Raw genomic sequence first — 25,240 nt, 5'->3', positions numbered from 1 at the left:
TGTTGGACTCCAATTCCCATCAGCCCCCGCTAGCATGGCCAATGGTCAAGGACGAGAGGAGTGGCAACCTAGCAGCATCTAGAAGGCCACAAGTTAGCTCCTGCCCTACATTGAGCTAAGTGGGCCATTGGCCTGGCTTGACATGAGACACCTTCTGAACTTTCCACCGATGCAGATTGATGTGAGATGCAAGTGAGTTTCACAATTCAGCAGGGTTTTGAAATAACACCTCCTATGTCTACAGTTGTGCCATCACCCACTGTATCAACCTACAATATAGAATGTTCTTCCACGTGTAAAATCCCTGTAAGTGGAATACTGACTTGTCAGAGAGAAAGTGAACCTAGAAGACGTTCTAAGCTTTTCCCCAACATCAAGGTTTTACTATTTTTTTAAAAAAAATGTTGAGAGATGTTGTTCTTGTTGTTTCTGAAATAGGGCTGAAATAGGGCTACCAACTCTCAATTTAATATTGAGAGCTGCGGCCCCTTAGTAGAGCATCTGATATACATGCAGAAAGTCCCAGGTTCAACCTCTGGCATTTCCAGAAAGTGCACGAAAAGATCCTTTGTTTGAAACCCTGGAGGCAACACTGAGCTCAATGGACCAATAGCAACACCATATTTTCCAATGTTTCTCACACTCCTGAAAATTTCTGAAATATTCCTCCAAGTTTTGCAGCCTGTGAACAGGGTGGCCCAAAATGTTTTCAGGGAGGTATTTCAGTTCAAACCCCAAATAATCTGCTCCAAAATTTCATAGTTAAGTTTTCTAGCTGCTATAGGTTTGCATGGTCATGCTTCTGAAATGTTGCTTCTCTCCTTCGCTTCAACTGAGATGCCTGGAATCTGCTTTTATAACACCTTATCCTCTTTTAATAACTGTATGACCAGACCACAATAATCAAGGTGTATTAGAATGTGCAGGGTATTGAATGGAAAGGAATCTAAAATTTATAGAACATTCATATTTGCATAAACTGCAATATATCCAAACATATTGAAGGAGTGGGAATATTGGCTGTTTGAGGGAGAGGGAGCATAAAAAAAAATATCTCAGCTTAGTTTCACCAGTCCAAATTCCTTACATGATTAAGATAATGTATCACTTGCTCCTACCTTATTAAAGGCGTAATTGTTGCTTGACATAACAGCGGCATTAAGTCTAATCTGGTTTTTATATATGTACAAATAGGGGAGAGAGAGAGAGAGAGAGTCGAATGTGGAAATGGATGCATTTTCTGGATCCGTGGCCTTTTTATTAATGTTTGAATAATAACTGCCTGGAGGGTCTGTTATAAATTAGAGGGAAGAATTGAGATATAAATTTTTATGAGGACTTAGTTATACATTTCCATTATGTGTTTAAAAAGGAAGGAATTACGGCGGCTGCCCCAGCACTCAACATTCATTTCAGGTGATTTGGACGGCGGAAAGAGGAAGGCTCAGGGAAGGAGGCAGCTGCGTGCTGGCTGTAAGAAAGATGTATCTGTCCCTTTGAACAGATATATCATATGTCATGCATGAACTGCGTTCGACGGGAGACTTTCCTCCACTGCTGATTTCCCATGATTATTTATTTGACAATCACAAGTGATGATATATCAGTGAGTTTTAGGTCGCTTAGAGAAGGTGGGGGGGGGGAGAGATAAATCGGGGCAACACCCAGCCATTGATTGAATACTACAGACTTATAAAAAATATGAAGAGGAGGAACTTCCCCCTTTTTTCAGAATATTAGAACCCCGCAGAAGTGTAGGGAATGGATGATTTTGTTTGTTTTTTCTCATGGCAGCCCCGAAGTTGCGGGACTCCCTCCTTGCAGAGTTGCCTCCCACATCTTTGCTGCAGAAGTGGGGAAACTTTCTCAGCCCCCAGAGCCACATTCCCTTCTAGGAGACCTTCGGGGAGGGGGAGTGGTAAGTGTCAGCGGTGGGCAGGGCCAGGGGCAAAAGTGGGAGGAGCCACGAATGGTCATTTTGCCTTTGCACAGTAGGCTAGAATGTACACACACAGCCATACCTCTGTTTTCCATCATTCCAAGCAAGAAGCAATATCAGTGTTCAATGACACAGTCTTGCCGGGCAAAAGCCCTTAAGGAGAGTGCATGGCAGGGCTGATGAGGGGTGTGGCCTGTGCTCCTACCCTGTTTCTCATATTTTAAGACATACCCATAAAATAAGCCATAGCAGGATTTTTAAGCATTCAAGGAATATAAGCCATACCCAAAAAATAAGACATAGTGATAGGCGCAGCAGCAATGCCGGCCGCGGCAGGAGGAGGAGGAAAAAAATAAGACATCCCTTGAAAATAAGCCATAGTGTGTGTTTTTGAGGAAAAAATAAATATAAGACATGTCTTATAATATGAGAAACACGGTAAATTCAGCTTCCTGGACTGAGGTTCTCCACCCCTGGCTTATGGTGATGTGTGTTAGTTGCTAGACAAACAAATAGGTCAGAGGTAGGAGCTGCACAATGGCAGCTGATGTCACAAAGACTATAACTTTCTCCATATGCGGAAGATGCGCAGTTCTATTCTGGCTGGAACAATTTTACGGTTTTATTTGCTTTTATAACTGTATATCATGATATTGCAACCACCCTGGGAACTTATCAGCCTCATTGGATGACACCTCATTCCCAGGTGGGTTAACATTTTATTAATTTCTTACTCATCCTTCCAGTAAGAAATTAATGCATAACGTTTTGCCTCGCCTGGGGGTGGAGTGTCATCCAATGAGGCTGATCTGCCTTTATTCATTTTTTAAAGTTTCAAAAATTTCAAAAGTTTCAAAAACCATAATAATAAAATCCATACCTTTATGGGGTTCCTTGAACCCTAGGATTCACCCCCCTTCATTGGCTTCCGAAGTTCTTCCTCTTTTAACTGCATCTAATTAATTTATCCCAATTTGTTATGCTTCATTTTTATCCTTTGTTGTTTTAAATTACAGTGTCCTTTGATATATTTAATAAAATCGTGCCATTCTCTGCTAAATTTGTTATCCTCTTGGTGCCTGATCTTCCCAGTTAGCCTTGCCATCTCCGCATAATCCATCATCTTCAATATCCATTCTTCTTTCGATGGGGCTCTTTCTTCTTTCCATCCCTGGGCATATAATATTCTTGCCGCTGTCAACAGATGCAAAAACAATACTTTCTTATTTTTCGGTAATTCTTCCCCTACTAAACCTAATTTTAAAAGCCTCTGGTTTTTTATTAAAAGTTATTTTGAACATTTTTTTCAATTCATTATAAATCAATTCCCAGAAGGCCTTAGCTACTTTACACATCCACCACATACGATGGAATGTGCCCTCCTTAACTTTACACTTCCAACATACGAGCTGCCTTTTTTTCAGGTGAGGTCAATAGAAGCAACTTTTTAAAGTGAGTCCCCCACCCTCCCTAGTTTTATATTTAATTTTAACTGATATGCCTATTGTATCGCTTTTTGGTATCCTATGTATCGCTTTTTGGTATCCTATGTGTACGTCACTTAGAAATGACAGCATTAAGTGCTGAAATAAACAAATACTTCATGCAACAATTAATTTGAATAATTCACTTCTGGAATGTGTGGTGATAGCTATTGGCATGGGTGGCTTTTAAAGAGGACTAGAGGGACAGGGGTGTCACTGTGCTCTAAACCTCTGAGCCTCTTGGGCTTGCCAATCAAAAGGTCGGGTGTTCGAATTCCCACAACGGGGTGAGCTCCCGTTTCTCAGTGCCAGCTCCTGCCAACCTAGCAGTTCGAAAGCACACCAAAAAGTGCAAGTAGATAAATAGGTACCACTCCGGCGAGAAGGTAAACGGCGTTTCCGTGCCCTGCTCTGCTCGCCAGAAGCAGCATAGTCATGCTGCCCACATGACCCGGAAAAACTGTCTGCAGACAAACGCCGGCTCCCTTGGCCTGTAAAGCAAGATGAGCGCTGCAACCCCAGAGTTTTCCACGACTGGACTTACTGTAACTGTCAGGGGTCCTTTACCTTTACCTTTTTAGAGGGAATCTGGGAGGATAGCTCTATTGAGGACTAGACGACAGGAAAAGTAAACTGGAACCTTACAGTCCAGAAGCTGTTGCTTAGATGTCGAAGAACACTCTGAATGCAGGGTCCTGGGGGATAAAGATTAAAGAGCTGCTTCATGCCTTCATTCATAGATCTGGCTGGCTGGTAAGAGAACATTCAACTAGCAATGCTCATATTTGGCTGTTCAGTTCAAAGCAACGGGAGAATGCATGCCACCTTATCACTCATTCTAATAACAAACTCAGTGGATGAATGCCAACAGTACCGAAGCCAAAATGGGTCAACTTGAGAAGCAGGAGGGAACCCTGAGGTTTGCAGATGTACAATTTTTAAATGCCTAAATGGGTACTCCCCCCCCCCCAAACAAGCAGCCCAATGAGAACTGAGCATGATCTGAGTTTTGCAGGAGTTTTGCAACTTAATTAGAAGGGGGAGAAAATCCAAAACGCCTGCTTCACATTTGGCTTGAGGTGAAATTCTGAAGCCTCTCTGAGCGCAAGGTTCCCCCGATGTCATCCTTTCATTAGGTTTTAGATATACAGCTTTGGAAAATAAACGTGGGTTTGAACTGGCTCCTTTTACAAGGCAGAGGCACGCGGGGCTATGCATACATCAGGTGTTCTCTGCAAAGTAGCAGCAGAGCCAGCAAATCATAGGCATTTGTCATTCCTCGGAGCTGCCTGACAGTTCTGACAATTCATTAGGCCAGGCTGGAAAGAGGTTTAGAAAGCAAAAGAAGGGTTCACAGGTAGTGGAGTCTTTTTCTTTTCTCTTTTTGCATGATTCTGTAATGGCTGATTTGTATCGTTTTTGGTGATGGATACACTGCTGAGATTAAATCCAGCAAAGTCCCTCTGCTCTCCCACCCCTCTCCCAAACCACGTTCTAACTCCGCGGTTTTTTCTTTGTTTCTTTCATGAGCTCCCACCTCGAAGTCTCAAACTTTGCACTGACAAGGAAATATTCCCAATATTAACTGCCACTGTTGGTCTTTAAGGTGCTACCGAAGGATTTTTTTTATTTTGCCACTGCTGTTAGTCATTATGTTTCTGTGTTTGCCTGCAGTGACTTAAGGATGGGCCGGGCAGCTAATTCCATTCAGTTTCTGTCTTGCAGGGGTGGATTAATCCGTCAGTTTGGGTTGTGTCCATTTCTCTTTCTCCCAATCTTATGTTCAGCTCAGCACATTTCCACATCTGTTTGTGAACTCACCCATCCCTCAAACAAAAATTCCTCAGGAAAGTTTATCAGCATTTTAACCTGCATTTCTCGATGCATCCACATTTTGCAAGCATTTCCCCCCTAAAACCATGCATTTTCAAACATTATTTTCACTATTATACACATTTTTCTGAAAATTTCCCCAAAATATACACATCTTTGGTTGCAGAACCGCATCGCAAAATTCAGAGAGAAGTGAATTTCAAAGGATAGCTGCATTTAGCTAAAGCATTGTTTAATGTGAATCAAGCCCACTTTCCTTCCCCCACCACACTCACTGGCACTCGATCCTATTCTGACCCATCGCGTGCTGTTCCATCCCATGTGAATCCATTTTACACATTTTATATGCACTTTTTAATGTAAAATGCCCACTTTTACAGTCGAATACGCACTTTTCAGTTCAGTTCTAAGCATTCACCAATATGCATTTTGTATGCACTTTTATTTCCTTACAAAAAAGGAGCTCCAAGTGGAGGATTTGTAGTGCCTCACCACAATGCTGGGTTTGCATGAAGAAAAACCCAAGAGGCTGAGAAAAGTGAGTGTAGTAGTTACATCGGGTAGGGGGAAATGGCAGCAGTGAAGTTGAGAGGAGCAAGTAAGGGTGCATTTCCAAGTAAAATACATATATCTGTTAATGTACTTCTGTTGCATTGCACAATGTGGACAGGCCCCAATCCTCCTGGGAGTTGTATTCTCATCTGCAATCAAATTTGAGAGCATCAGATTCCCGGGGGGGGGGGGAGACCAAACATCTTCCATACATACATTGTCTTTAATAGGATCTACTCTGAGTTTTATTGTTCCAATATCTGTGGGCTGTTTTTATATATACCGCTTAGAAATGTGAATAATTAAGTGGTATAGAAATGTCTTGAATGAAGATTGAATAAAATTATGCATTGATTTCCTCCCTTCCAATTTTGTTGGTTTGTAGGAAATTGGCATTTGGTGGAATTTCCTGAAACACAGCCAAATTTATAAAAAATTCTTTTTATTTGAAAATGACAAATGTTTGTCCAGAGCAAGCGCGCATGCACACGCACACACACACACACCTGCTTTCATATGTGCATAATCTCCAAGCAAAACCAGTGTTTTTCTTTGGAACACAACTACTGCCTAAAACCCATCTGTTTTTCCCCACAACACGCCCACTCGTTATCTGGTTTATTAGGATATATGAAAACAAATTAAGCTATTTCATCAAACGCGGGCACAGTGACATCACAACAGGCTTGCACAAATTTGGCACATGAGACTTACCAAGCCAAATGTGTTTGTGCATGTCTCCCACCTTCTGTTATCCACCCCTCCCAGCCTAGAACCACTTATAGACAACTAGCAGGTCAGGACATCTGGCTACTAGGCAGCATTAGGCTTGGGGAAGGGGCATAGACTGCACAGGCTTGCATTAACTCACATTCATACCATATATTTTAAAGCACTATGATCCCACTTTAAACAGTCATGGATTCCCCAAAAGAATTGTAGGAGCTGTAGTTTCTTAAGGCTGCCGAGAGTTGTTAGGAGGCCCCTATTCCCCTCAAAACACTACAATTCCAAGAGTTCCCTTGAAAGAGGAATTGATTGTCAAACCACTCTGGAAATTGCATTTTTTTCTGAGAGGAATAGGGGTCTCCTAACTATACCCATCAGCCTTAACAAACTACAGCTCCCATAATACTTTGGGGGAAGCCATGCCTTTTGAAAGTGGAAACATAGTGCTTTATATGTTTGATGGGGATGTTGGGGAACCTATGGCTCTTCAGATATTGCTGGAATCTAATTCCCTGATCCTTGTTGTGTTGGCTGGGGCTGATGAGACTTGGAGTCCAACTACATCTGGAGGGCTACAGGCTCCCCACCTTTCTTTTAGAGAAATAATCTAGAAAAAGCAATGTGTTTTGTAAAATTTTCTCATTTATTTATTTATGGGGATGTTTCTGGGTGTGATGCAGATGTATAATGGGAGACACTCACTCATGACATTTATGAGGTCCAATTGGGTTTCCCAAATGTATGGAGAAAGCATATTAGCTCAATGCTCTTCAGTGTTGGATTCCCAGATGTTGGTGGACTACAGCTCCCATCTTTGATCATTGGCTGAGCTGGCTGAGGATGCTGGGAGCTGTAGTCCAACAACATCTGGGGCCCCAAAGTTGAAAGTCAATAGAGTATTTTCCAGAATCCTTCCCAATGCCCAGGATGTCTATGGTCAATGGGTTCTTCATTGGGCCACTTGTTTTGGACAAGGGTCTCTGGAGGCAGAAAGTTAGAAAGTGGCTTGGGGACATCATGGTCCCCAAGAAAAGCTAAGTTGATAAATTGTGAAGTGAATGTTGCCACCTCGGGTGGAGGCACAGATTACTGTTCATAGAACTTTGTATACCAGTCAAGTTCTTGGTGGAAATAAGTGGCGGCACTTAACTGCTTAGTTTCCATTGTTTGCCCGCACGTGCATCTGTGTGTTTCTCTCTTGTTCCTTCCTTTATTTGTTCTCCCTTATCTTGCTTCAGACTATTTCCCCCAAGATGCTGCTGACAACAGCAGTGTGTGAGAGAAAAAGGCACAAAGAGATTTTAAAGGAAGGGTTGATAAGATGCTTTCATTTGCTACTAAGGTATCTTATTGGTCTTCTTCTATTCTCTCTCTCTCTCTCTCTCTCTCTCTCTCTCTCTCTCTCTCTCTCTCTCTCTCTCTCTCTCTCTCTCTCTCTCTCTCTCTCTCTCTCTCTCTCCTTCCAAGCAGAGAAAACAATTCAGACAAAAATTTGGAGAGATCAAGAGTGGATGTGAAATACATATACCGATTGGACCAGAAAAGACCCTGGGGTATTGTTCCAGGCACTTTTCATTCTCACGCTGGTTCTTTTTGAGCGAGGTTGGCTGACTCTTAATAATGTCCATCTTGGGTTACTGATGTTGTTTCACGGTATGTTAACCTCGAAGGGCTCAGATTCTTTCTTATCTCTCCTCCTTTGGATTCATCAGTGAACAAACAGGCATCTACCAGAAACCTTTTTTTAAAAAGCAGCAGATTCAACTTTTTTGCTCTATTACACACTTCCCATGTCCTTTCTGAAACCAAATACTAGATTTACCTGATGCCTTGGAGTTACAGCTGTAGAAACTCCAAATGTTTTCACTGTCTGTAGCTGTCACCTGCTATCAGAGGACCAATCTGTCAATTTCTGCTGCTCACAGTTTCTCTTTTTTTTTCTTATCTCAAATTCAGATATCCACAATTCCTCATTAGATTGTGATTTCTCTCTCTCTCGCTCTCATTAAAATTTCTCCAGATATACACATTTTGACAAGCAAATTTCCCTAATACAATGCATTTTTCTAAGTTATTTCCTAACTATAGGGTTTTATCCGACGAATTCTGCTCAGAGCAGACCAATTAAAATTAATGGCCCTAAGTAAATTATGATCTTCAATTTCAGTGGGTCTCCTCTGAATATGTCTAACAATGGATGCAATTCATGCCCATTTGCACACACATAATGAGGCTGCAGAATGGCACCACAAAATTCAGAAAGATGAGGATTTTGGAGAATAGATGTGTTTTGGTTTGTGTATTGTTTCAGGAAGTGTGAATTAGGGAATTCTGTATTAAAAAATGCGAACCAAACCAAATTTCTTCCATATCCCTTATCAACATGCAGTGTGCCATAGTCATAGAGCAAAGTGAATTCTGGTTTTCAAAAATCACCAAAACATCACCAGATAAGGCAGATTTATGGAACTGGAAGCTCCTCAGAGCTTTTACCTGGAAATACCTGTGCCACACTTTAGGTCAACTTTTTGCATTCTTGCTTTTACTCTTCTCTGATAAAAAATACCCAGTAACAATCCATATAGACACAAAATATGCACTAAGGGCTTTGTGTACTCTGAACTTAAAAAGAGGGGGAGGGGGAGGGAGAGATCTAGAACTGGGATGAAATGTTTCAGAAAAGTTTTCTTAGAAAGCAATATAACACAGTGACATTTTTTTATGATTCATTCCTCTGTTGGTTTACAAATAGAAGTTGGAGCTAGGGATGGAGGAATCAGTCTGTCTCTGGTCTGTGTCAGTTTTGTATATGTTCATTCATAATTCTACTCCATCTCATTCTGCATCATATACCCTATACCCTGTGCAGCTTCATTCTAGAGGATAGTATCAGCATTGCGTAGCTTCAGTGAACGATGGAACATAGGAACATACAAAGTTGTGTATCAGACCATCTTCCTCAGTACTGTCTACTCTGATCGTAGGATAAGAGAATCGTTTGGTCCTTCCCCTAATGGGCATTACATCCTCAAAACTCTATATCAGACACCTTGGAAAGAGCATTGTTTTTATCAGAGCAACTGATAATTGTGGGAGCTGAGCTGATAGGTTTTGCTATATAAATGTAAAATTTCTGCTTGATTGCTCATTGTGAAATACCCAGACACACATGTGCATACATATACATACTAAAAGCCCTTTTAAAAAATTTTCCCCCAGGAAGTGCACTTTTTTGTTTGCATCTTTACTTCCAGGTTTTTGAATATGTTTTTGCATGTTCTTTGAGCCAAAAACTGTGTTTGGAAAGTGAAAGCGGGGCAATATAACTGTGCTCCAATCCACATTTTAGCATAAACTGAAGGAAAACCCCCCACCTTTCCTACTTGAAGCACAGTTTCACAGGAGGGCCTGATGTTTGCTTTGGTGGAACTCAGCTGCCATTCCTTTTGCTAGCCAAATTTCCCTTGATGTAAGAATGCTTGAGAAAGGCCCTGAAACACGAGGGGTGCTTAGGAAAAACCAAAGCAAGTGGCTATCCAGGCATTTTTCAGCCTGGTGGCAAAAGGTCCAGCCCTGTAATGATCCAGATAGTTGAAGCCTTCTTAAAGACACCCCTGGAAAGGATACGGGACGTTGCAGGATCCTTACAGTTCATGCCATATTTAAAGGTTTTGATAATGATGCTGATAACAAAAACAGCTAAATGGTTGCTTTTTAAAATGAAGGAAGAATTAATAGTGGCTAGCAACTTGCTTTTTTAAAATTAGAAAAAATAATGATGGTTAGAAACCCACTTTCTAACATTAGAATAATTAATATAAGAATAACAACAACCACCTGTCTGGAAATATATAAATACTGACCAGAAGCTTGTTTTAAGAATAATTGGGAGGAGACAATGGCTAGAAACTTGCTTTTAGAGTGATAAATAAATAGATCACTAGAAATTTGCAAAGCAGCAGCAGCAGCCGCCGCCAAGCTTCTTGGGAAGCTGAATTCTGTCTCTTATCACATTGCACATTTTTCACCCAGGGCAAAGCCTCCCCATGAAGAATAAATCCAAAGTAACTGTGAAAACGAGGGCAAAGCTTCATGCGTATCTCGGAAAGGCTGCATGCTTTACACAGGAGAACTTCCAAGTGACTTGAGCCCCAGGGACGGCAATCTGTTTAATGTTTAGTTTTACAGAAAGGACAGAGAAGGGAATGCGTGTCCACAAAAGTAAGCTTTTGCTATTGTTTTCTTTCTCACACACACTTGGAATAATAATAATAGTAATAATAATAAAATCGGTAGGCTTCTCAGACTTCAACTGAAATGATGTATGAGACTGTGTCTGGTAGGGGCTGATGGGCTGTAAATGGAACTAATTAAGGAAATGTCAAACATAATTAATAAAACAGCTTTAAGTTGCAAAAGCAGTCAGTGAAATGAATGGGGGGGGTGCCCACGCTCCTACTGTTGGGTCTGTGTTTGGGTGAATTTCTTTTCTTGGGCTGGCTTCTGTTTCACGACATTCATTTACAACTTTGCTAGATCCTTGAAGGGAGCTTTTGCTTCTCAGCTGAATCCCAGCCTATACCCAGTTCCAGGGAGGGAGGGAGGGAGGGAGGGAACATATAAATTTGACCTGCTTGTTATTGCTAGTTGCAGGTGGGGGAAGGAATAGTCTCTCTGTCTGTCTCTCTCGCTTGTGTGTGTATTAATTGCAAACTCTTCATCTTTCACAAGTACTTTTGGACACAAACACAACCAGTTTCTTTGAGCTCTTCCTTCAACGCAAAAAAGGACGTTGGACCAGTTTAGATGCTGCTGCTGAGTGCCATGGAGGGCAATCAGCATTTCCATAATAATTCAAATATCACCATCTTGTGTGATTCACCTTATGTATGGCTGAAAAGAACATAAATAAATAAATTATGTGTACATACACACACGCTCCCTCTCACGCACATATACAGGGTGAGTGACCTATAATTATGGCAGGCAAATTAAGGTATGCTGTAGAGTCAGTTACATTTGCCTAGGAGTAATGATGCACGAGACCTTTTCCATCCCGAGAGACTAGGAAAATATAATGGATTCCCTTGCAGTTGCAGATGGGGTAGGGAAAACCTGTCAAGCAAGATGATGCTTCCATACGTTAGGCTGAGCAAGGGGCTCGGAGGCCTGCCTCGGAGAGCTTGAGTCATCTCCAATCATTTCAGCTACTGAAGCATAGGCCCTCTGGAAACAAAGGGGGGGGAATTGGCCCCCCAAACGCAACCCTATGGAGAAGCCAGATCACTTCCCTTTGTGGTGAGCCTTCTGAGATTTTCTGGGATCAAGTAGAGATGATCCCACCTGGAAAACAGAGGTCTAATCAGCACATAAATGGAGAGATAAAGATGAAAGGTGGTTCTTAATTCAGAAAAAAACACACACTTTCTTTTTCCAATTCAGAGTCCGGAGAGGCACAGAGACCGCTGTGATAAAAAATCAGAGCTCCATTTGTAAGCAGGAGGTGTTATAGAAATAACGGCTGGATATTTTATAATTTCATCCCTGCAGTTCCGTTCCTGTTAATCCAATCAAAGCCTGGCTCTGCCCCCTTCAAAATGAAACGCAAAGGGGAAGCTGACCCGTTACTAGGTGACAACGTCCAATAAGTTATTCATTAGAATACCCTGTTGAGGTTGGCAGGATCTATGTAAATTATTGAAAATAAGTGCCCCGCTTTGTATGAAAGAAGGAACCACTTTGCAAACCTTTGTTGAAAACCCCCATTCGCAAGAAGGCCAGAAAACAAAACAAAAAAATACATCAGTTCATACAGAGACACTTAAGAAGTAATACTTCTTCTTTGTTTAGGGGGGGGGAGGATCATCACAATGGAATCTCCTGATTTTGATTCACACCCAGCTAGGTTGTTTTTGGTTCTGATCAGTATCTGCATGAGAAACTAGCTGGAAAAAAGCACTTATTGAACCATTCTGGAGCATCTCAATAGACAGTAGAGATACAAATATAAATGTAGACCCAGGACTGATGAGTTCTGCTCCTGAACTCCAGGGGTGTAAGGAGATATTAATATCCACCCGATCCTGTGCTTGTCACTACCTGTGCTGATTCCTTTCCACTGCAATTCAGCTTCTGCTGAAACTGACATTGTTCATCTCACTTTCTGCTATAGGTGAAAATAATCAATTTCAGTGGAAGGGAAACCTTGAAAATGATGCCGTCAATAACACAATTGGTTACATAAAGTTTGCAGACTAAAAGAACAGCTGTGGTGAATTACAGTTCACATTTGTTTGCATGATTAAAGTGGCATCATAATGCTTTAAATCAGTGTTGGCCAGCTGTTTTTGGACTACAACTCCCATCATCCCTAGCTAACAGGACCAGTGGTCACAGATGATAAAACAGCTGGAGACCCAAGATTGGCCAACACTGCTTTAAATGTACGGTGCAAGATTCTCTTTCCAAAACTGGGAGTACCCTAAAGATCTGGTAGCAAAGTACTTTTCCAAATGTGCTATGGTATTGAAATCTGTGGCTCTGTTTCAAACTCCGTTCAAGTTTTGGAAACAGAACAGATCCCCGAATTTATACTCTCTACTCTCTACCATCAGGAATATCAGCAGCTCTTCTTCATACAGAATCTGAAGGGCCAACAATTATGGCAAGAGCAGACTGTGCTCAGTTAAAGTATATTTTAAAAATTGCAACTTTGCCTATTGAGCATTTTCCTGCTCTGTGCTGTTTGGGTGGCCTGGGCAGGCCGGTTCTTCCTGTTATGTACCTGCTGGGATTGACAAGGCATCTGACCTGACCTGAATCTCATAGCTCTCCTGACGAGTGCTTTGGTTTGCCCACCAGATACTAGGCACTCTACTATTCAAATTAGGCCCCAGTGTTTTTGTTACAATCCCCTTTTCAATTAAGTAATCAATTTTAATCTAGAATTTAAATTCTCAAAACTTTCTTAATTGTTAATTCAAGCAAGTAAACTACTGCTCTCATTTCATTACAAACAGTATTTCTACTTGCAACACACTTGAGCAAACCTGCTCCTCTTCCTTTCACAGATATTTTGTTGCCATATGCAACTGTAGCTGCCTCTGATTAGTTATCATTTAACTCTTGGGGCAAATAATTAGCATCATACGTCATGTGCATGGAAGTTGCCGAACCAATTAACCAACTAGAAGGATTACTGTTAATAGCACCTGTTTTCCTATTACTTGATATTGCTGGATAGCTTTGTTGAACTGCTAAAACAGTTTTAGTTTGCTTTCTGTTTCCACCCTGGAACTTTTTTTTATTAGTGCCACTTTGTTTTGTATGATTCCTTGCAAATGAAGGAATACAACTTTTCTGCTTGTATATGTTGATAATATAATTTTGGTTACTGAGGACAAACAAGATTGTACAAAAACAAGATTGGGCGCAGGCCTGGCCAGGACATAGGTGCCCTGACTGTGACAAAGGTGACCTGTGTGCTTGCTTGCTTGCTTAATTAATTAATTAACAGATGTTGGGAACTTCAATGTCCCTGCTCTCCCTTCTTATGGTCTTTGTACTGGACCTGGAGACTCCAATAGAGAGCATTCCATGTCAAGAAGGAGGGCAAGTGGGCACCCTATCAAATGACAGGGCAGGAGCTACATGGAGCAGGGCCTTTACATTGGTGGTGCCTATTGCCTCACTCTTCCCAGACCTGCTCTCTTTTGGCCTGTATTTTGGAGCTTTATAATTTAGGAAGACTTTGGAAGAACTGGGGGACAAGTCTTATCAGTTGCTGACATATGAGCGGATTTTATTTGCTGCTATTCTGAGTTTCTAGTGCACCAGGGTTTACACCAGCATAATAGAGTTGGCCAGGATGCCAGAAGGGATACAGTTTATGAGCTTTCTCCATTATCTACACAGCAGGGGGTGTTCAGCCAACAGTGCAAAGGCTGAGGTGAAGCATTCCCTGCTGGTTACCTGCTTTCAGCAAGAGGGGTTGCTGTTTGGTAGTACCCAGTTGGTTAGCTGTCAGATTCTATAGCTCCCTATTGGTGGCTCTTAAGTAATTCACAAAATACAGAGTCCATTCATAAAACACAGTGTTCATTCATAAAGCAGTAACAGAAATCTCCATTGCTACATATTGGGTGTATATTTCAGTGGTTGAAAGTACATGTTTATGGCCATGCTGTAGTGTAGTGCTTATGCAGCTGTGAATAAAAGGTAGCTGGGCTCATCGTCTCAGGGTTTGGGGGGGGGGGAAGGTGACAAAACTGATTTCCAATAAGTGCCCCCCCCTTTATTTCCATAACAAGTCCTTGAGTCTGTACTCTGAATGGTGACACCAGGGACCTAGAAGGTGCAGGGCTTGTCAGTCCAACCCCTGCACAGTCTCATCAGGGCTGACCTTAAGGCAGGCATCCCCAAACTTCGGCCCTCCAGATGTTTTGGACTACAATTCCCATCATCCCTGACCACTGGTCCTCTTAGCTAGGGATCATGGGAGTTGTAGGCCAAAACATCTGGAGGGCCGCAGTTTGGGGGTGCCTGCCTTAAGGCAATTGGAGTAATTTTGCCAAATTGGGCCCTGCATGCTGCTCCTAAGGGGCCCCACACACCAGGGCAATCTAGATGGATTTTATTTATATCTATAAGATTTTTCAGACTTTGGCTGTGAACTGGGGCGGGGGCATCAAGTTGCGCCCCACTGCTTCAAATTGGGCACCATTGCCTAGCCCTGAGACTCATAGTTGCTGGTCCTGAGTTGCCCTGCCCTTGCATGAAGTCTTGGCTTTACAATTTTGGGAGAGGGGAGACTGCGGCACTGGGGAGCGAGCAGGCTGGTAAGGCCCGCTAGATTTAGAGGCTTGAGTTGCCCTGCCCTTGCATGAAGTCTTGGGTTTGCTATTTTAGGAGAGGGGAGACTGCGGCACTGGGGAGAGGGCAGGCTGGTGAGGCCCCCTAGACTTTGAGGCCTGAGTTGCCCTGCCCTCGCATGAAGTCTTGGGTTTGCAATTTTGGGAGGGGGGAGACTGCCCGCTGGGGAGCGGGCGAGCCGGTGAGGCCCCCTAGATTTAGAGGCCCTAGGCTTCAGCCTACTTAGCCTATACATAAATCTGGCACTGCTGGTAACATCTGTCTTGCTTACTTACTTTATTTATTTATTTATTAGATTTATATACCCCACTTCATCCCAAGATCTCAAGGCGGTTCCTGGGTGTTGGCTCACATTATGTATGTATGATCTGTATTGCTTTATTGGTACTGTTGCTGCAGGTTTGCCATGGCCTTTGGCTAGAACAGCCATCCCCAAACATCGGCCCTCCAGATATTTTGGACTACAATTTCCATCATCCCTGACCACTGGTCAGGGATCATGGGAGTTGTAGACCAAAACATCTGGAGGGCCGCAGTTTGGGGATGCCTGGGCTAGAACAATGAACTTAATGGGAAAGAATCTTAAAATCAGCAACCAAGCACGTTTTCAAATTTTCTACTGGCTTCTGGTTTCACCAAAGATCTTTATCATGCTTAACAGCTTTCTTTCTGGTGAAGTGAAATGGAACGGATGTGTTCTTGGTGGAGAGGTGAATGGGGAGAAGGGAGGGCAGTGATAGGATATCCTCATGTTTGCTTTGGATCATTTCCTTGCAGGCAAAAGATTTGATTAACTATAACCAGAGTGGATTGCCTTAATCTCCCTGCTCTAGTGTTTCATGACCAGCCATCCAGGCTTATATATTTAAATGCTCAGATAAGCTTGAATCAATTGCTCCAGTGTCTGCTTTGGTGTTGCCTCACCCACAAATGGCATGATGCCACGCTTCCGGGAGTGGGGAGGGGTGGCAAGCTAACTGGCATCCACTGGCTGGCAGATACCTCTCACACGAGGAACAAGGGTCATAGTAACATCTATGCTACTCTATGTTACACAAGAAGTGTTTCAAAAAGCTGGCAGATGGGGTCAGTGAAAAGTGAAAGCCTGAGGCGCTGAAAGCTATGTGGGATCAGTTCCGTTGAGATGATATGGAGGAAGATTCCAACCAGAAGGAGTTCACTGGGTGAGACGGCGCTGCTATGGAGCTTCCCAATGTCGGAACATGCCTGGGGGGCACACACAGCCCCTGGATCGAGATAAACCTCTCCGGGCATCTTCCTTGTGAAGCACAGCCCAGGACGTTCATAAATCTTCAGTCCCGGGGCGCACCAGTGACACATATCTGGAGATATGGGCACACTCAACCAGCAGAGTATAGCAGAGACGATGGGAAGCTTAGGTGTGGCATTCTAAGTAATTTATTAAGCAATATATACAGGACAAAGCAACCATGGCGTCCTCTCACATCTTTTCCAAGAGAGAGAGAGAAGAAAGAATAAGTACGAAAGTACAATAAAGCGGAAGAGATAAAACTTACTCCCGTTCTCACACTTTCCAAACCTGGAAAATATACACAGATATGTGATGTAACAATCACATATTCAGCAACAGAAGAATGAAAATGCTAACATCCAAACGATGCTTACATGGAGGGGAAGTGGGAGAGCCAAAGTGGCTTGGAGGTCGGTACGGTGCAAACACAGCAGCAGGGGCACTGGATTGGCTCCACCCGTGTGTTTGCATGGCACCAACTTCCCCAACCGCTCCTCCCAGTAAGTAACAGTTACCCACCTTCCAAAAAACTTTAGGGGAATGGCAGGCAAGAGGTGTCATGACAGAATTGTATATAAACATTATAAAAACATGGAGAAAGGGGATAAATGGTTTTCTCCCTCTTGGCACTAGAACCTCTGGACACTCAGTGAGCTGAAGGTTGGAAGATTCATAACAGACAAAAGAAATGACACAGTGCATAATGAAACGATGGAACTTGCTCCCATAGGAGGCAGTGATGGCCACCAACTTGGAAGGCTTCAGAAGAGGATGGGACACATTCATGGAGAAGAGGGCTATATGGCTACTAGCCAGGATGGTTATGCTCTGCTTCCATGGTCAGAATCAGGGATGTTTCTGAATGCCAGTTGCTGGGAATAGCTAGAGGGGAGAGAGTTCTTGTGCTTTTGGGTTTCACACATGTACCTTGTTGGACACTGTTAGAACAGGAAGCTGGACTAGATGGGACTTATCTCGCAGGGCTCCTCTGATATTCTTATGGTCTTAACTAGCATAACAGCTCTACCCCCTCAGCGAGCTGTTTCTGATCTGAACATGTCCTTCTCCCAAAATAGAAGAAGAAACTTTCTATTCTTTTGAAATCTCTTTTAAAGCTGAAGTCTCTGGCTGTGTTTCATTGCATTGTTTTGTTTTTGTTTTCCTTGGTTGCTTGCCACCCCAAAAGCCCTTTTGGAATTTCTGTTTTAAATCATGTTCTTTGTGTGCTCCCTTGGCTAAAACCAATTTTGAAATTTAAAACCAAAAGCAGGATGCTGAATGATTGAATGTAAAATTCAGGTTGAACTGAGGGATGTGTGACCCCCCCTCTCTGATCCACCACCATTAATTAGGCTTTTCGAATGTCCCATTCAAATGCTAGAGAAATCTCAAAGGGTTGAAGTATTTGATATGAACACTCCAGAAATCTGATTTAATGTATATTACCTGCCCCATCCCCCCACTTTTTCCAACTCAGAGAAGAATAACCCTTATAATAAGGAGGTGGGAGTAGTAACAGTAGCTATCAGATTCCTTTCTACACAGGAGAGACCCTGCAAAACATTCCTGCTTTAAATGGTAAGTGGAACACTGTTTCCTAACTCCTTTGTGGCAATGCTCTTCTTGTATGTATGTTATTCATTCTGCAGGGAAATTATGAAATTTCTCAGGAAAGACATCAAAACCCATGATGCTGTGACAACAGGAGTGAAGCATGTGCTCATAAAAACAGCTATGGCCTTTCATGGATAGCCTGGATGAACAAGACGTCCATCCATGTGGTTCATCTGTGATTCACTGTCATGGTGAATGAATGTGTTCAAGGGGAACATGGACTTAAGATTTTCCATATGGCTCACAGTTGTTGCAAGAAATGACAGAAAGGTGATAGGACATCTCTCTCTCTCTCTCTCTCTCTCTCTCTCTCTCTCTCTCTCTCTCTCTCTCTCTCTCTCTCACACACACACACACACACACACACACACACACACACAGTCTCAGCTCTAATTAACCTATTCCCTTCTCTTTCTCCCTCCTCCCCAATTTTCATTTCTGTGATCTCAATTTCACAGCAGAGAGGACCCAGCAAAGAGACGTTCAGTCACATTATTCTATTTAAGAGCCAAGCTCTTTGCTAGGGGTGACAGTCCTTTTTTTATATAGAAAAGGTCATTTATCTAATTGCTCTTTGCAGATAAGAATTAATTAGCCCGATTATTTTTCTTAGTTTTTGGATGGGCTCCCCACCTGGAGAGGAGAAATTCCTTCATGTCAGTGATTAATTGCTCAGCCAGAAAGCTTACTGACTTGAATTTGTAATAAATCCCCAGCTCATTCCTTAGGTCACATTAGGAATCAGGCAGATTGCGAGTAAAAATATATATATAAATGCACCAGATAATAAAGCCTTTATACAAACAAGCTCACCTGTGCTGATGAAATGTTTTAATTTATTGGGACCTGGAGGACAAGGGGAAAGCAGAAGGTTGACATCTGTTTTCCTGCTTCCACAACCTTCTATTGATGTCTAGGTCAAGGTCAGTGAACCTGTACCATGAAGGTCATCTTCTTACTTCTCTAGCTTTTGGTAAGTGTTTGGGGAATGTGCAATGGGGGAGGGAATGATGGAGGAATTACAAAACAGACAGAAATCCCCTTCCCCACCTGCACTCTTTAATAATAGGAGAGATATGATCCATCTGCCTAGGGCAGGGATGGGGAAGCCTTCTCAGTCCAGGGGCTGTGTTCCCCTCTGGGCAACCTTCTGGGGGGCACCTGCAAGTTGTGGACCAGAGGCAATAGTGGGTGGAGTAATGGATGTACTATGTACACAAGCTCATACACCCCTCTCTATCCTCAGTCCAGGCAAGCAAGAGACACTAACAGATTTCAATTAAATATTTGGGCGAGGCAAAGACACTCAAGGAGGCCATGAAGCAAGGCAGATGAGGGGGTATGGTTTGGGGAGAGAGGTTATAGCCTGGGGATAATCCCACAGGCCAGATGAAGAGGCCTGAAGGGCTGCAATTGGCAACAACAACAACAACAACAACAACAACAATTTATATACCACCCATCTGACTGAGTTGCCCCAACCATTCTGGGCAGCTCCCAACAAAAAATAGTAAAAACCCAATACAGTACAGCTTCAAACACTAAAAACTTCCCTGAATTGGTTTGCCTTCAGGTGTCTTTTTAGAATCTCATAGCTGTTTATCCGTTTGACATTTGCTGGGAGGGTGTTCCACAGTGGGGAGCAACTACCGAAAAGGCCCTCTGCCTGGTTCTCTGTAACCTCGCCTCTCGTAATGAGGGAACCACCAGAAGGCCCTCGGAGCTGGATCTCAGTGTTTGGGGTGGATGATGGGAGTGGAGACTCTCCTTCAGGTATGCAGGGCCAAAGCCATTTAGGGCTGTAAAGTTCAGCACCAACACTCTGAATTGTGCTTGGAAGCATACTGGGTCTGAAGGTCCCCATCCCTAAGCTAAGCCAATGGTTTTCAAAAAATGGGGTGGTGATTTGGAAGTGCCCACTATTTCTAAAATTCCTGAACCACACACCCCAATTTGAGTCACAATAACTTGTCACCAGACTTCTTCCCTGCCAGATTCCGTCCTTCACAAAACTTCCTAGGGGTTGCTTCTGAGATGTTTCTGTGTCAGCACTCACCAGTCAGGATCTTATAGTGTGGGAAGTGTGCATAGTTCACAAAGTGTGTAGCATGCAGAGAGACAGACCTGGGGATATAAGAAGGCAGAGACTTCTTTTCCAACTGGTATTCATCACAAACGGTGGTGTTTCTAGTCCACTGCAGTTCAGTTTCCACCAAACACTATGTGATTTGCCTCCCGCTGTGGGTTAAACCACAGAGTCTAGGGGTTGCTGATCAGAAGGTTGGCGGTTCGAATTCCTGCAACAGGGTGAGCTCCCATTGCTCGGTCCCAGCTCCTGCCCACCTAGCAGTTCGAAAGCACATCAAAGTGCAAGTAGATAAATAGGGACCGCTCCGGCGGGAAGGTTAACAGCATTTCCGTGCGCTGCTCTGGTTCGCCAGAAGCAGCTTTGTCATGCTGGCCACATGACCTGGAAGCTGTCTGCGGACAAATGCCGACTCCCTCGGCCTATAGAGCGAGATGAGCGGTGCAACCCCAGAGTTGGACACGACTGGACCTGATGGTCAGGGGCCCCTTTACCTTTACCTATGAAACTATTTACGTAACTTACAGTTGTACCTCTACTTATGAATAACTCTACTTACGAATGTTTCTACTTACGAATGGAGCTCCGTCCGCCATCTTGGATGCGGTTTAGATAGGATTTTTTCTACTTACGAATTTTTAGATAGGGTTGCTTCGACCTACAATTTTTTCTCCCAATGCATTCCTATGGGATTCGACTTACAATTTTTTTCGACTTACAAATATGCATTCGGAACGCATTAAATTCGTAAGTAGAGGTACCGCTGTATACCCATTTCAATGTAAAGAAAACGTCAAAACAATATAAAAAATGCTATTGATTATGTATTGTTTGCAGACTTAAAAAAACAACAACGATGTGAACAACTGCCAATCACATTTGATTGACTGATTTTTCTTTCTGGACAGAGATGAACATGGGAAGTGCAGCAATTTCCGCTTCTTTTTCTGTTTCCTTTGGAATTCTCCAAGATCCCATGACACACCAACATTTTGTGCAGTATATTAAGTCTCTCTACAGACACAAACAGTGCGTTATCAGAATAGATGCTATGCTCATGTTTGTCTAGTCAGGATTCTTCAGATTACCCTTTTCAAAATACAGAACATTGGAGGGAGTTGTTTAATGCAATATTTCCTCCCTTTGGAAGGCAACACTATGGGATGACTAAATATCTCCACTGAAAAATATCCTCACTTGTAAAAGGGCAATGTGGCCCTAGAGTGGGGAAATGTGCTTTTGTGTTTATCTTGAAAGGAGATTTCTCGTAATTTCTTGTTTTACACTGTAAAAGAGCTTTGTAAATTTCTCCATCTATCAACACCTTTTAATTCCTTGCTGTGTGGTATAGACCTGAATCTCAGCCCTTAATCCAAGAGGCCAATTTTGCCTATCCAATATCATGAGTTGCAGGAAACCACAGCCTCTGTAAGCCCAAAAGCTTAGTGACTGCTTTGGTGCCAGAGGAACCTGTTAAAGCTGGCTTCTTAGCTTACATGAAATTAATTGGGGATGTGATCATGCATCTTCAATCATTTCTACCTGAAAATTGTATCTGTATCTACAAAGATTCATAAATATATAGAGGCATAATGGGCAAATAAAACTGCTGGACTGGTCATTTGATTGCAATCATATAGGGAAGAATGACAACAGCAACAACAACAACAACAACAACAACAACAACAACAACAACAACAACAGGCACCTCTGCCCCAAATATCTGAAAGACTGCCTCCATTGAGGGTTTGTTCTGCCAAAATACAGGACAAGGGCGGTGCGGTTGGGGGACGATCCCCCCCCAATCTGGTGCTGAAGTGACTTCAGAACAATCTATTACAATCTATTGCAGCCTAACAGGATTCCCCCCATCCATTATTTCCACCTGTTTGCTAATCACTGCTGCTTTTTCTAAGTGCTCACAGACTGACAGTTTAATTAACTGTTCTAGGATCATTCCTGATGTCAATGTCAAGCTGACCAGTTGGTAGTTGGCTGGGGCTTCTCTCCCCACCTTTTGAAGAAGAGGCAACATCTGCCCACCTCTAGTCTGCAGGGACCTCACCTGTTCTCCAATAATTCTCAAATATTATAGACAGAGGCTCTGTGATTACATCTGCAAGCTTCTTTAGTACCATTGGATATCATTCATCAAGCCTTAGAAATTTGAATTCATTCAAAGTAGCTAGCTGTTCCTTAACCGCCTCTTTCCTTTCATTTATTCTATTATCTCCAGGTGGGACACTATTTTCCATTTGTGGGAAGGCAGAGGGAAAGTGGGTCTTGAGCAGTTTTGCCTTCTCACTATCAACAAATAGCATTTCTCCATTTTCTCCGTGAGAGGACTTGCTATTTCCTTATTCTTTTGTTTCATACATTGTCAAAAAAACAACAACCCACCTCCTAATTTTTATTTTTAACCTCTCTTGCAAACCTGAGCTCATTCTGAACTTTATCCCACATGACCTTCTCCCTTCAAGTGTTGGTACTCACTTATATTTTTGTGTGTGTGGTTTCCCTCTTCTTTTTCATTTTCAATTTTGTATACAGTACATGGCCCCTTTTAATGTCAGCTCATCTGTAAGCTCCTTATGCACCCACAGTGATTTCTTTAGATGCCACCAACTTTTCTTTCTTATTAGAATTGTTTGCAATTGTGCCTTCTGTTGGAGCAAAGCAAATGTATGTCTTTCTCTTAAGTGTCAAGTTAACACACATTTTGGTTTCAATCACCAGAGGACACTGTTTGTATAGCAATCTAGCCAGCACTTACTTGTAGGTTCTTTCTCTAAGTCAACTCCACCCCTAAAAGCTGACAAGATGTTGCTATCTCCATTCATCCTGTTTCTGCATGAATAAAGCCTTTGAACTCTAGAAACTGTCAGTGATTACTTCAATCTAATTCACCCAAGCTGCAAGGTTTGCCAACACCTTCACTATCTTCCCTTTTAGAAACTCCCATCCATCATGGACTCCCTGCTCTCTGAGTATTTCTGACCATGGAATCTCATCCAGTAGTTCCTTAAGATTTTTTAAATTAGCTGTCTTAAAGTCCAGAGTCTGTGTCTGACTACAGTCAGCTTTCTGTTTCCCCTGTGTAATCAAACCCCAAGAGGACACGGTCATTTCCTCACAATGTTCCCATAGCTTCCACCTCTTTGACCAGTTCTTCCTCTGAGCCTTCTTATTTTGGTGGTTTTCCAGCTGGTTCCTCCCACCATTCCTCTGCATCCAACCAGTCCACGACACCCAGTAAGCACTTGCTTGGGTTTGGGAAGCATCCAGGAGAACTCTAGCACCCTGTCAGAGTCCTCATGCCTTCTTCTTGAAGCTGAGCAATCACTTACTGGGCTTTGAGAAGGCATCCCACCTCAGCAGTGCATTCAGTGCGACCACACCTTCACACTGCCCTATATCTACCTCTGCTGAGAGAAGGCATTCTTTGTGGCAGACCCTAAACTGTGGAACTCCTTTTCCACAGCGGTGCATCCAGCACTTTCATTATACAGCTTTGGTAGGATGCTGAATGTTTACCCTGGATTTTGAGACAGGAGGTATATATTTTTAGGACCCACATATTTTTGTGATTGCAAGTTGTTTTAAACTGTTTATAATGTTTGGATGTTGTAGCTTGTACTGGGACCTTAGGGTGGGTAAATAACAACAACAACAACAACAACAACAACAACAACAACAACAAACAACAGAGTAATTGAAGTCTCCCATGCCCACTATATCTCTCCCTTTTAAATGTTTGGTATCTGCTCAAGAAAGGCATCATCTTTCATTCTAGCTTGGAGGTCTATAGTAGGACTGGAAGACCCATGCTTGTAGTCAACTAACTCCTACTTAGAGTAGATGTATTAAAATTAATTGACCTAACTTCGTCATGTTTATTAACGACAGCAATAGATACAACCTCCATGATCAAATGCCACTAAGCTGTGAGGATCACGGGGTGTCCAATCTCTCTCTCTCTCTCTCTCTCTCTCTCTCTCTCTCTCTCTCTCCTCTCTTTTAGTCTAACCTACCCCATAGGGCTGTTGTACAAATAAGCTTGGAGATCCATTGAGGCACCTTGAGCTCCATGGATGAAAGCTGGGATATAAATGCAAATAAGGATATGTAGTCAAATCTTTCCTTGATCCATTTTTTTTGGGGGGGGGGGATAGACCTCTGAGATTTTAAAAAATGCCATTTGATGTTGGGAGAATTTCCATTACTCCTTGGACTCAACGTCGTTCACTCAAAGTCATCCGCAGAAAAAAATCAAAGCAAAAAAACATTTTGTTCCTTGTCAAGCCTTCTGATCCCCCTATCAATTACCTGTCAGAAGATGGGCTTATGTGCCGTGTCGTTAATGAGCCTCACTGTGGCAATTAACAAACAAGTCCCACAAAGAATTAAATCCTGAGCTCAGGTGACCAATTGTTCAATAAATATTGACACAGGCATCAGTGAAAGTATATTATATTGGATGTGTGCCAGATTAAACGCAATGGCCGGGGAGACCAAGAAATGAGGAATGTTGTTTGATGTCCTCTTCAACATGAAGAAATATGAAGTCTCAATGCACTTATCCTTTCCCACTCATGTGCAACTCTTCAATGGGCCAATACTTTCATGTTTTCCTTTTATGAGCAGAGATGACTGCATTAACATACATCTTAACTAGCTTTGTGAGTCCATAGATGGCTGATCAGCCCAATCTTTTGCCCAGATGAAAGCAGAGCTAGGCAGCTCTTGACAAGACTTTGTTCGCTGCTGGTGCTACTTGACACACAGCTGCGTTAATGGGCTTGACTTGGTAATAATTGGATGCAGCGCTGATGATTGGGCTCCCTCACTTATGAACTTAT

This window comes from Zootoca vivipara, chromosome 14 (assembly GCF_963506605.1).
Source record: "Zootoca vivipara chromosome 14, rZooViv1.1, whole genome shotgun sequence".
NCBI classification, from domain to species: domain Eukaryota; kingdom Metazoa; phylum Chordata; class Lepidosauria; order Squamata; family Lacertidae; genus Zootoca; species Zootoca vivipara.
Note: the sequence above shows the minus strand (reverse complement) of the source record.